We start from the raw sequence: 13543 nt of genomic DNA, 5'->3' as shown, positions 1-13543 counted from the left end.
AGGCTTCTTTTGATAAAATGCTTAGTACGAGAGGCTTGGTCGGCGCAGAGGCCGTGGATACCGAGGCCCTGGCACTACCTTCACTTAAGCTCTGGGGTTGTAGGTGCTGTACTAAAGGATGAGTGGGGGCATAAGGAGGAGGCATATAGGTGATTGGGGGACCTAAAAGTAAATCATCATCTGTTCTTTGTTTCGATGGTAGTTCAGGGTAAGGCACTGAGGGCGTTCTAACAGGGCACTGGCCTGAGGGTTCGGAGTCTTGTTCCTTTCTAGCTTTTTCTCTTTCCTTTATTTCTTCTTCTAGCTTTTTACCAACTAAGTGAGCTGCTTTTCTTAACTCTTTTTCATTCTTAGCTTCGTCTCTCTTTTTACGTTGCGTTGCTTCTTTGCGCCACATGCCGAGACTATCAAGCATGGTTGGTGTGGTTTTATTTTTGCGAAGGGCTATCTCTAGCGCTTCTATTTTATTAAGGTCAAAAGATCCTATCAGTGGCCACTGACTTTCTCGATCTTTTTTAGTATTTTTATGCCATAACTTACTATAAGCCACGGCGACTAGTCCATACTTCGTAAACATGTCCTTATTAGGGGTGCCTTCCAGTGGAGCTGGATGATCTACCTCTAATAAACGATCCGGGCTAAACCAGCTACCAATCAGTGGGGAGAAGATAGGCATGACGTATATCGGACAAGTGAAGATCTCAAATAAAGGTGGACAAAGGTCCGCACTACCTATCCTTCACTACTTGCAAAGACTAGACAGAATATTTCTATTCTACGTTATTTGCAAACAGAGAATATCTCAAAAAGAACCAATAAATATATCGAGTAGCAACGAAGGCTAAATGAACCAATCAATAAGTAATACTAGTATTATTGGACAATCAATCAATCAAACAAAAAGAGTTGTGCTGCATGACCTTACCCGGACCGTATGGACAGTTTCTCATCTTCCACTTCCAGCGCCCGATCGTCCTCTATTCTCCGTTATTTCCGTGGCACTCCTGAGGGCTCCCAGTCAGGACCGTAGATCACTCGAGAGAGGTCTGTTCAGAATCGGTGAAGTTCGTTCGATCGGCAGCCAGACGAGGGTCCTCTCAAGGCAGGTAAACTCCAATCGTTTTGATGTTCACCCCGTCGTCTGGACCTCTCTACCGGACCCACGTGTCGCTGACGGGCCCCACGTTTGGGACGCCAATTGTGGAAAAGTCGTTTTTATTGAAATATACTCAAGTGCTGCTCCAGCATTAGTCGCTTCTAACCCACTCCATAATTATCAAATAAAGAGGCGGGCGCTGGAAACTGGAAAGCCGGAAACTAGTTTTATTTTTCCCCCAGAGCAAAGCAAGTCAGATCGGACAAACAGGGTATCGTCTCGAGGTGCTCTAACTGCATCTCTGTGGCCTGGCCTGTTATACTGTGGTTTATTACTTTATTACATGGTAGCACATTCTTGGCATTACTTTGAAGTACAGTAAGTCATCCCCAGAATCCCCGCTTCAGACCCGTTCCCACACGTATTCACAGTAGAGCTCCCCCACCCCAATCAGCAGGTGATGACTATCGCGCAGCTGGACATTCCGTCAGGAACCGAAATGTGTGCAATCGGTCGGATCTCATGGGGCGGTGACATTGATTAATCCCGGCTCCTTTGATGAGAGGTGAGATTCTACAGTATGGGGGCAATAAACTGTATTCGCAGGGCTAGGTGATGGCCTGGGGGATCAGATCGAACAATCAGGTGCAGGGGAAGGGGTTATCAAAGCGACTGTTTGTGTGAAAGGGATGAAAGGGTATGTGGGTCCGGCACGGGAAGTGGCTCCGGGGCTAGGTCGCGCTGAGGATGCTTTATGACTCTAGCATGTGTGCTTGGGGGCTGCCAGCGCGTGGGGGATGATTGCGGGGTCGGGGAGACGTGCAGGCGATCAGCAATGTTACGAAATGGCCACAGTGTTTAAAATGGCTGCCGCTTACGCGCTTGTAAAGGCCTAAGAGGGACAAGATGGCGCTGGTAATGTTCACATCGCATTCTACTATTCCACATTGAGGTCTCAGATTAATGTGCCGAATGTCCTACAACACTAGATCTGGAAGACTGCAGAGTGATTCTACAGCAATCTAGTCAAAGAAATGAAATTATATAAATTGAAACAAAAAAATACCTATCATCCAGCAGATACAGTATTTTTTAGGCTGTACACACAACCTGCTGCCCAGTACATCTTGCTGAGCTCGAAGCCAGACCGCTGAGGGACAGGTAATGGTAGCAGTCAAATGGCACAATAGGGTGGAATAAAATGTGAAGGATGTCATAGTTTAACAAAGAATAAAGACAATGGGCATGTATACTAGCAAAGTGCTTCAATTCAGAAAAAAATTAATGACCTAAAATGGAAGTGTCGTAGCTAAGTAAAAATTCATCTTCAAGAGAATTAACTTAAAGAATGCAAAGCCCATAAAATGTAGAATTATCACAGTCACTTGCCGGCTGTTCTACAACAGCAGATCTGGAATGCTACAATAGGATTTTACACCAATCTAATTAAATGGGGAAAAAAAACTTTAAACAAAGAACACTGCAGCAAATTGCGTGTTTCTGTAAAAGGCTATATTTGTGAACAACCCCCTCAGCCTGATGGTTGGATTTGTGGTGTAGTGGCTAATTGCATGACCCTTTAAGCTGGAGACCTGGATTCAGCTCTGGGCTTTTAGACTCAACCCCAAATTTTGGCTCCTTGAAAAATCGCTTTATCTGCCTCCACCTTCAATTGTAGGAATGACTATTCTAAAATATGTGCACTGCAAATATATAAAATCATCTTTACTGTCTGATGTTTTGTGTTGTCCCATTTGCATGTTCCTACATGTTGTTCCAAATTAAATCCTGGTTTCTGCAGTCCAGTATCACTTTGGACCTCGAAATGCAATACTCCTCTTTGAGCGGCATCTCATGGCTCAGATGTTCCTGTTGCTACAAACAATGTTCACACTAGCAGTCTGCTGCTCACTGAAGCCAAGTCTGCACAGTAACAAATACCATAAAATAAGCCTCTATAGACATTTCTCTAGGCCACCAAGGCATAAGTTTAACTGAAATCATATTGTAAAGACTCCTTACAAATACTTGGCAGTGCATCTCTTTAGTTGGAGCACACACACACTTTTTCCATCCAAAGAGCAGTTCCACAAGTGACTGCTTATGACCTCACATATTACATCACTTATGAACTGTTCTATGACATCATGGATAACATCAGTAAAGGCATCTGAAATTACATAACTGAAGATAATACTGTGCATGGCAGAGACGTAAGATATTGTTTCTTCAGTTAACTATAACTGGCAAATTTCATTGTTTTTGTGTAGTTTTATAATGGGCCGTATTCAGCCCCGGGGACCCTATTCCCATGGGACCCACTGTATTTTAAAAGGAGAGAGTCCATCCTGGCAAAGTCTTTAAAGGCCCTGGCTAAGGGTCCATTTTGGACCCAGGGACCCATACTCTGGGGCCTCCTTTTTAAAAAGGAGGGGGTACCCACTGCCCACCCCAAGCACCCACTGTGCAAAGGTTGGGGTGGTGTGGGGGAAGACCCAGGGCCCGCAGCACACGGGGAGCCGGCATTGCTCCTGCCAGTAGGAGCAGCTATTTATGCTGCTGCCTCCGGGTGGAAGCAATAGCTTGATCTGCTTCCCTGCCCACATCGCTGCGGGCAGGGAAACAATTTAAAAGTCTGCGCCTAGGCAGCGAGAGCATTTTTAAAGCTTCTGCCTGCTCAGATAAAACGTTGTGTTTGCTCCTGTTTGGCAGGAGTTTTTAAAATGCTCTTGCCATGCCAGACAAAACACAAGTCTCCCTGCCTGCGCCAGTGTGGGCAGGGAAGCCGATGGGCCCCAGGAGTGGGCTCCAAAGGGACACAGCAAGTGAGCTGACCCCAGGAGCTGGGAGGGTCCATGGGGCCAATAATGACTCGGGGGGGGGGACTCTCTTTAAAGTACACTGACGGCCCTGGGGGATGGGGCTTTCAGACTTGGAGGAGGAGGAAGGTGACACTGTGAATCAACAGACCTTTTACTAACACCTACCAGTTTAAGTACATTGCCTAATTTGAAAGAGTTCCCTAAATCGCTGACATCATTTGCGTTGCTCGAGGACTTATAATTTTTAACTAGACCAATAATCTTATGTTTGCACGAAAAATCAAGCATTTTGTGGTCTCTTCGCAAGTGGGGAATCCTAGGAGTTATGGGCAGTGAGGGAATTGTAGTGTATTCTAATGTAATGGTTGCATAATGCATTGCATAGCGCCAGGATACCAAGCCTGAAAGATGGGCAGCGTACAAAAACTTCCCTGGCTTTTGGTCTAACACAATCTTTTCTTTTTTCTTCTTTTGGCAGTTCACATTGATAAACCTTCACATCATCGAAATGTCATATCAAGGTTTGCAAAGGCTCTGTGCCCTGTGGGTTAGCTGATCAATTAAAGGGACAACCGGTCGAGAAACATGAATTCTCCTCCTTTGAAATAATTAAGATAGGTCACTATAAAGTGGATAGTTATAGAATAAAAATCTACCAGCACTCTCTCTCCAGGTTCCTCCATTATCAATATGTCCCGGATCAATGGTTTGTGGATGCAGCGCATGAATGTGGGGGCCCCATGCAGTAATCTGAGAACCACTCAGCGGTTTAATAAGGGCCTTTCCACCTGTCACCTCGTAAAACTATGCAGCTGAAACAAGTTACCAGGCTCATTACTTAGAAAATAAAAAATGATCTTATTATTTAAATCATCTTCACATGTATTCAGGAGACAGTGCCACTTACTGGTGAATGAAATATCATACCATTCACCAAAACGTGGACATTGTGCAAACAGAAAGATTGCAAACCATGGATCTTGCACCGTATTTCCTTGCAAATTTGCACGAGTAAAAACACTGCAGCTTCGATGCCTTTGTGAAGTTTTTTTGTCTGTTTTGAGAAGTTGTAGGTTATAAATTGCATGCTCACGTGCATGTTTGCTGTAGCTCTGTGCTTGTGGTCTTTTCCTAGCCTGGAGTGGTTGGATAAACCCTACCTCTGGTAGAGTGTCACTCTGACGTTGCCTGCCAAGACCCCTGTTGTGTGAGGGCCCGATTCACAGAATGAATTTAAGACTCAATCCTACTATTTTGGTATTCACAGAATGCACTTACTATTTTTTTCATTCACAGAATGAACGTACTACTTTTTGTATTCACAGAAGTTAGGGTTTTGTCTTAAGTCTGTCTTAAGTCTGTCTTAAGTTTGTCTTAAGACAAACTTAAGACAAAATCCTAACTTCCGTGAATACCAAAAGTAGTAAGTGCATTCTGTGAATACCAAAATAGTAGTAAGTTTAGGATTGAGTCTTAAGTTCATTCTGTGAATCGGGCCCTGAGTTCATAAGTTATTCACTTGTTGGCCATGTTCCGCAGAGGTCATCGGGCTTTACTGGTGTAAGTCACAGCTCGTCCCCAGTAGGGCTGGAGGATATCTTAAGTTCAGCCGTAATTGCAATCTTATTTACCAGCGTAGCATCTTCTCAGACTGGGGAAGGGCAGTGATGGATGACAGACGCCCTCCCCGCTCATCTGAGCGGGCGACGCTCGCGCTCTGTCACTGATGAGACAGCAGCGGAAGCCGCGCGGCTTCTTCTGACCTGGGAGTGCCTCGCGCCGGCCAATCATCACTCACGCGCTCCTTATAGATGCAAGACAGGCCTTCAATCATCCCAGCACACAATCAAGAGCACAATTTGTCTTCTTTAGTTGAAACATGCAGCCAGCCCTCGAGCACTCAACCCCGGGAGCCTGTCAATAGGGATGAGTTGTTTGTCGAAGATGCCGGACCTCACACTTCCAGGGTCTTTTGGTGAACCGCGTGTTTGCAAACAGGCAGTGGCGGGTCCGCAAATAGCCCAAAATGTTCCTGTGCAGAAGTATTATAAAAGAAAGCAGAGTTATGTCTGTCCCATAAAGAAACTGTGGCCCACATGCATCATTGTAACATTTTGCACTTCCTAATTTGCGAAAAATAAGGAATCGCAAATTAAGAAGTGCAAAATGCTATGCATCATTATTTTCGGTATTCATTTGGGATTCGGTAAAAATCGCAATTTTTACCGAATCCCAAATGAATACCGAATTCTTAAGTAAATTTTCGCAATTTCCATTGATTCCTATGGGCCAAAAGGCCCATAGGAGTCAATGGGAAGGCATCAGCAAATTGCGAGTGGCACTTAGAAAATTTCATGGGTGCAGGGGGGGGGTCCAAAGGACCCCCCCATGCACCCCTGAAATGTATTTTTCGCATCATGTTTCACACACACATGTCCTAAGGACATGTGTGTGTGAAACATGAATGTTGAAAAAAAAACATTTTCACCATTTTAAACACTTTTTCCAAATTTACCGAGCGGTTCAACCACTCGGTAAATTTGGCACCCTAATTGCGAATTTCCACTTGTAAAAGTAATGACGCATTGCTTTTAAGAAATCGCACATATGCGACTTCTTAAAAGCACCCGCAATTTTAGAACTCGCAACAATGTTACGAATTCTAAAATTGCTTCATGCATCCCAAAAAGCACCTTTGCATTCGCAAACGGACGATTTTAAGGAATCGCACCGTTTGCGACTACAAAAATGCTTGATGCATGTGGGCCTGTGTCCCTGGGGGAGGTGGCAAATGCACTCAATACAATAAGGTCTCAGTTGCAATATCTTGCATCACATAATGTTGTGATTTTGGCAGTAATAATACTTGCCCCACAGGGACAACCCCATACGTGAACTTGGGAAGCTTGCACAACTCACATATAAAGGAAGAATACCAAGTATGGGTAAGAAGTGTCAGGGTGAGTCTTTAAAACAGGCTCTTACCATATGATGGGGGGTGTGTGTGGGTGTGTGTGTGTGCGTGCGTGTGGGTGTCTGTGTGTGTGTGTGTGTGTGCGTGTGGGTGTCTGTGTGTGTGTGTGCACGCGTGTGTCTCCAATATTTTCATTGGCAGGGTGTGACTTCGAGAGCCCAGACTAGCTGTATACCCGAGGTCAACAGCGCCTTCGAAAGAATTGATTAATTCAGTAGTTCACCCCCCTCCTGCCGTGTCCATCCCCTTCTATTCCTCTGCACATTACCTTAACTAGTAACCCATGAGCATTTCAACAGCAGTGCACTCTCTTGGACCTCTCAGACATTTAAATCTATTTCCTGCTTTCATAATATCCCTTAGAAACCATCTCCCACAAACTAAGTATCCATCCACATATCAGCACTGGCCTCCCCATCAAGGTTTCGAAGTGGAGGGGAACACCCCAAAGTTGGAAGAGGTCTTCAAGAAGGGAGTATTATGTTCTCCGTTGAGAAAAAAAGCAAGTTTGCAGGTGCATTTCCACTTACCTGGTGCATTTCATAAGTCGGTATATGCATGTATATTTGCTGTTGCTAGAATGGAACTTTCTAAAGGTTTTCAGAGGTCTGCATGTACTTGCCTGTGACTGTGGTACGCTTCTAGATGTACTTCTTGAAAGGTTTGTGGTTTTCTGTAAATCATAAATCTGTACCAAGGAGAGGTTGTAGCCATGCACATGCAGCTTGAGCGCTAAAAATCACCTGCCATATTTTGTTCAATACGTAACCCATGAGTTGTTAGGTACCGAACAAATCCGATAATTATCGGATACGTTAAATAACTGGGGGGCATATTATCAAGGGATTTATCTCCGCTTTTTTGGCTTTAAAAGACAAGAAAGCGGAGATAAGATTATCTCCCTATTACCTAGCGACAGCTATTAGGAGATAGCGACCATCTTGGGCCCCGCTTTGCATTTCAGAGAAATGTATCACTAATGACATGCAACGTGGGCGTGCCAAGATGTTAGCGACTGGAAACAGTCGCTAACATCGCTATCTCCTATTACCGACTTTTGGAGATATTCGCGCTAAGCGTGAATATCTCCAAAAGCTAACACCTGCCCTGAGCAGTTCTTAGCCATATTATCCAACGGGAGGTGGATAACATGGCTAAGAGCATTCGCTCGGTAATGCATGAATATCGCTGACTTTACAGCAATATTCATGCATTTCGGCCGATTTTTATCGTTTCAGAGATAAACCTTGCTAATAGCAAGATAAAAATCGTCGCAGCTCGGCGATAAATTATTATCGCTACCAAGCAATAGCGATAATTATCGCTATTGCTTGGTAATATGCCCCTGGATCATCAGTAAATTTCGGCAGGTCAAACTTGCCGAATTTTAACGGGGGGAAAACCATATGGTATTTACCGTATCATGCAGATTTTGGTTCGTTAAACACCAAACTCCACATGTTATTCCCTAACAAATCATAATAGGTGGCATTTATCGCACTTGATAAATAATGTACCTGTGTTATCAGAGCCTAGGTGTGATATCCACACAAGCAAAAGGTGTGTACATTTGTTTTTTACACCTACATTTCTAGTTCTTTTCTTGTTTCTCTACAACTTCTTTGACTGGGAGGGGTTACTTCTTTTCAGTCCAGGAAAGGTTACTCAGAGGTAGTTTTTGCTTGTTTGTTCAGGATGATAATCTACCTGCAAAATGCTTGTGAATTCACACAGACTTACAAGCTGTGGATGGTATTGCACTTTTCAGTCCTCCTTTCCCTCCCACAACCCCATGGCTTCTAATGGTGGAAAATCAGCCACTCTAGAGCAGTTCCACCCATCATAAACTCAATTTACAGTCAGAAAACTCCACAAATCTTCTTTCTCTGACTCGGGATGCAGAATTTACTGCTGCAATGGCTTTTTCTTTAGAGGTGCAAGCAAGTTTTTGAATTGAGCGGTAAATTCCCCTGCAAGCAATGAAGCAAATGAATGCGTCTGCACCCATGTTAGCACATACAGATATAAGGCACTGAATGCAGATAGGACTCTAGTCTGTGTTCTACAGACCACTCTTACATTTTCTCATTCTCTTTCATAAGACCAACCAAGAGGAGATATTAAAACTGAATTGACCGCAATTGGACAAAACAAGTCCACGTTCCATGTAGAGAGCACTTTTTTTAGCAAAATATAAGGATGTCACTTTTTATTGTTCATTTTCACGCATTTTGACCAGAGTAGAAAACGTCAAGGTTGATGTATAGTTCATTGCATTTCCTTCAAGCATGTCCTTTCAAAAAGAGAAGTCTTCAGGAATTAATGTTCTGGTTGTCTTTGTATCTGCCAGTTGACTGGATCTAAAGATGGTCAGCAGCCTCATCTTAGCAGGAAGGGGAGGAGCCCTTGACTTCCTGTATCGCTGCGAGATGAGGTTGGATGGAAGACAAATGCTTTACGGTATAGCTGGTTCCAGTATTCCTTTGCGGAACTCTCGCTTCTTCTGCCGCCGCTGTTCCAACTTGCAATACCTGTCTCTTGGTTGGATCTCTGTAGTACACAGTAAGCTTTCGTCCCATTCAGATACCCTACAGGCAGTAAACTATTGCCTCTAGAAGTGCAACTTCTGGACCTTTTTAACGCTAACCACCTGAAGTGCATCCTGATCAACACCCGCTCGGTCCACAGACACGCTACGGAACTCTGGGACCTACTCGACACTGCTTCACCTGACATCGCCTTCCTTACAGAAACATGGATGAACACATCATCAGCACCCGACATCGCCATAGCCATACCGGACGGCTACAAGATTACCCGTAAAGACCGCACCAACCAAACAGGAGGAGGCATCGCCATCGTCCATAAGAACACCATCAAAGTCACGACCAGCACCGATGATAATCTTACATCCGCAGAACATCTCCACTTTCAAATCCACACAGACCCTAGGACCACACTTAGAGGCACCCTCATCTACAGGCCCCCAGGCACCCGCACTCAATTCAGCGACGACATCACGGACTTCGTCAGCCCACATGCCCTCGCCTCCGATAACTACATTCTTTTAGGCGACTTCAACTACCACCTTGAAAACAAACACGACAGCAACACCACCTCCCTTCTGGACAACTTGGCCAATCTCGGACTCAAACAACTAGTTGACGCCCCCACCCACACAGCTGGACACACGCTCGACCCTATCTTCACCTCCAGCAAGCACATCTCCTTCAATCACACCACAGCCCTCCGCTGGACGGACCACAGCTGTGTTAACTTCAGCTACAAAACCACCCTAAACCACAACCGCCCACAACCCATTCCTCGGAGAAACTGGAATAAAATCACCTCCGACCAACTCCTCACATCACTCAATCAAAACCCTCCCACCCTCTCATTGGACCCAAACCAAGCAGCCACCAATCTCAAGCAATGGATCACCCATAGCGCTGATGAATTAGCACCCCTGAAAAAACACCAGATCAAATCAACCAACAAAAAGGCTCCCTGGTTCAACGATGACCTTAAAAAATCCAAGAAGCTATGCCGCACCCTGGAGAAAACATGGAGAAAAAACCCGACCACAGACAACATGGCCACCCTTAAGACAGCCACCCGAATACACCACCAACTGATCCGATCCGCCAAGAAATCAGCATTCAAGGATCGTCTCGACAACAACTCTCACAACAGCAAGGAACTCTTCAACATCGTTAAAGAATTCACCAACCCCTCCGCAGCACCCAACGACATTACTCCTTCCCAAGACCTCTGCAACGCGTTATCCTCCTTCTTCTACAACAAAATTGCCGACATCCACAACAGCTTCGAGAACACTCCCAGCGTTCATCCCTCCCCACCCCCCTCAGATCCAACCCCGCCAACTAACATCCTTAGCGCCTGGAACCCAATCACCACTGAAGAAATCATCCGCCTAATGAACTCAATCCACTCTGGCTCACCAACTGACCCCTGCCCCCACCACATCTTCAACAAAGCAGACTCCATCATCTAACCCCATCTCCGTGATGTCATCAACTGCTCATTCAACTCTGCCACCTTCCCAGAAAGCTGGAAACACGCCGAGCTAAGTGCCCTCCTGAAGAAACCCACAGCAGCCCCTCTGAACTTAAAAACTACCGGCCCATCTCCCTCCTCCCATTCCCGGCCAAAGTCATCGAGAAAGCCGTCAACAGCCAGCTCGCCGCCGTCCTTGAATCCAACAACTCCCTAGACCCATCCCAATCCGGATTTCGAGCCAAACACAGCACCAAAACTGCCCTAATTGCAGCTACTGACGACATCCGAACTCTACTGGACAACGGTGAAACAGTGGCCCTCATTCTACTCGACCTCTCCGCCGCTTTCGATACAGTCTGCCACAGTACCCTTATACAACGCCTCAGCAACATTGGAATACAAGGAAAAGCCTTGAACTGGATCACCTCATTCCTCGCTGGGAGAACCCAAAGAGTCCGACTTCCCCCTTTCAACTCTGAAGCCACCGAAGTCATCTGTGGCGTACCACAAGGATCTTCACTCAGTCCCACCCTCTTCAACGTTTACATGAGTCCACTCGCTTCCATCGCGCGTCAACACAACCTCAACATCATCTCTTACGCCGACGACACCCAGCTTATCCTTTCCCTCACCAAAGACCCCAACACCAACCTTCACGAAGGCATGAAAGATGTAGCCGAATGGATGAATCATAGCCGCCTAAAGCTCAACTCAGACAAAACGGAGGTGCTCATCCTAGGATCTTCCCCCACTGCCTGGGACGACTCTTAGTGGCCTTCCGCTCTGGGCACAGCACCCACACCCACAGACCACGCACGTAACCGTGGCTTCATCCTAGACTCCTCTCTCTCGATGTCCAGACAAGTCAACGCAGTCTCATCCTCTTGCTTCAACATACTTCGCACTCTCAAAAAGATCTTCCGCTGGATCCCCCTTGATACAAGAAAGACTGTCACCCACGCACTGGTCACAAGTCGACTCGATTACGGCAACACACTTTACGCCGGAATCACAGCAAAATTACAGAAAAAACTCCAACGCATCCAAAACGCATCAGCGAGACTCATATTGGACATCCCTCGCCAAGATCACATCACCGAACACCTAAAAGACCTCCACTGGCTTCCCGTCAACAAAAGAATTACATTCCGCCTTCTCACCCACGCACACAAGGCCCTCTACAATCTAGGTCCCGAATGCCTCAACACTCGCCTGTCCTTCTACAAGCCCACCCGCCAACTAAGATCGTCCAATCAAGCCCTTGCCGTAGTCCCACGCATCGAAAATCCACCAAGGGTGGCAGATCCTTCTCCTTCGTTACCGCCAAGACCTGGAACTCACTCCCCACTCACCTCCGCCTTACTCAAAATCACATCGCCTTCAGGAAAGATCTTAAAACTTGGATATTCGACAAATAATGATCCCCTTCCCCAAGCGCCTTGAGACCCTCTGGGTGAGCAGTGCGCTATACAAATCCCTGAACTTGAACTTGAAAACCAGTATGTGTTGTGACTTATTCCAAGGCTTGTAGCAATGCTTCAGGTACCCCTGGATCTAAAAAGCAGTTAGGGCCTAATTATGACTTTGTCGGTCTTGGAGAGGGGCTGTGATGGAGCGAGATAGAAAACAAAATTTTGTTTAAACTCGCAAAGTCACATTTCCATAACATGAATAAAATTATTAATGATTTGTGATATGTCGTGCTAATACAACCTAGATTAAACTTTACACGTGGGGGGACTAACATGTGTGCTCATAAACGTGCATAAATGTTGCATCTTTCTGTTTGTGCAAATTAATAAAATAATTTATTGTTTTTGTTTTTGTCATTACTAACTGCTGCAAACTTAAAAGAAGCATGTGCTTGTTTTGCTTTTCCTTGTCTATGTGATGTCATTTCTACTATTCTAGGTGCATATGGGTCTCATAGAAAAACGGAGACTGGTAAATATAAACGCTGCTTTATTTGTTTGCATTAGCTAGGTAACATTTTGATTAATCGGGTGGGTTAATTAATTAGTAAACCATGGGGTGGATACAGAATATACTTTATTTCTTACATTAATACTTTTCTTGTGTTTGTTTTATACTAGAAAACATAAGTTGCCTGCTTTTGGGCCTAATTATTTGAACCGCAGAAAAAGAGCTGATCTATAATTCTGCAGAAAGTCACGAGACGCCCATTCTGAATTAAAACGTTTATTGAAGCTGCATTCACAAAGCAAAAACTGATGAGCTGACATCATTCTGTCGGACATGGCCAAGGTCGAAAGTGAACTTTTTGTCAGTCCTTAACTTGGCATCCGCGGAAGTTGTACTGAAAGACTATGGAAGCTGCGAGGATGACTTAATACAAAGTTGCAATCGCAGGAAGCTTCTGGCTTCACGTGGAAGAGACAATGGTCTTTGTAAGACATGATTTTGTGGAACTTTTTAAGAATCGGGTGACATGTCACTTGTCACTCTTAGCCAATGGGACGTCGAGGATTTCTGAAAACTTTCCTTTGCTAGTTTAGTTAGCGTAGAAAGGTATAAAAAGTCATGCCCTTAGGGTTGGGCTGGCTGCTGCTTTCTGACTTTCCGATGAGGGTGATGTGCTGCTGGACTTTGCGTGGAGCACGTAAGAATCCT

This window comes from Lissotriton helveticus, chromosome 5_1 (genome assembly GCF_964261635.1).
Source record: "Lissotriton helveticus chromosome 5_1, aLisHel1.1, whole genome shotgun sequence".
Lineage (NCBI taxonomy): Eukaryota > Metazoa > Chordata > Amphibia > Caudata > Salamandridae > Lissotriton > Lissotriton helveticus.
The sequence above is the reverse complement of the archived record's forward strand: the minus strand, read 5'-3'. Positions refer to the sequence as shown.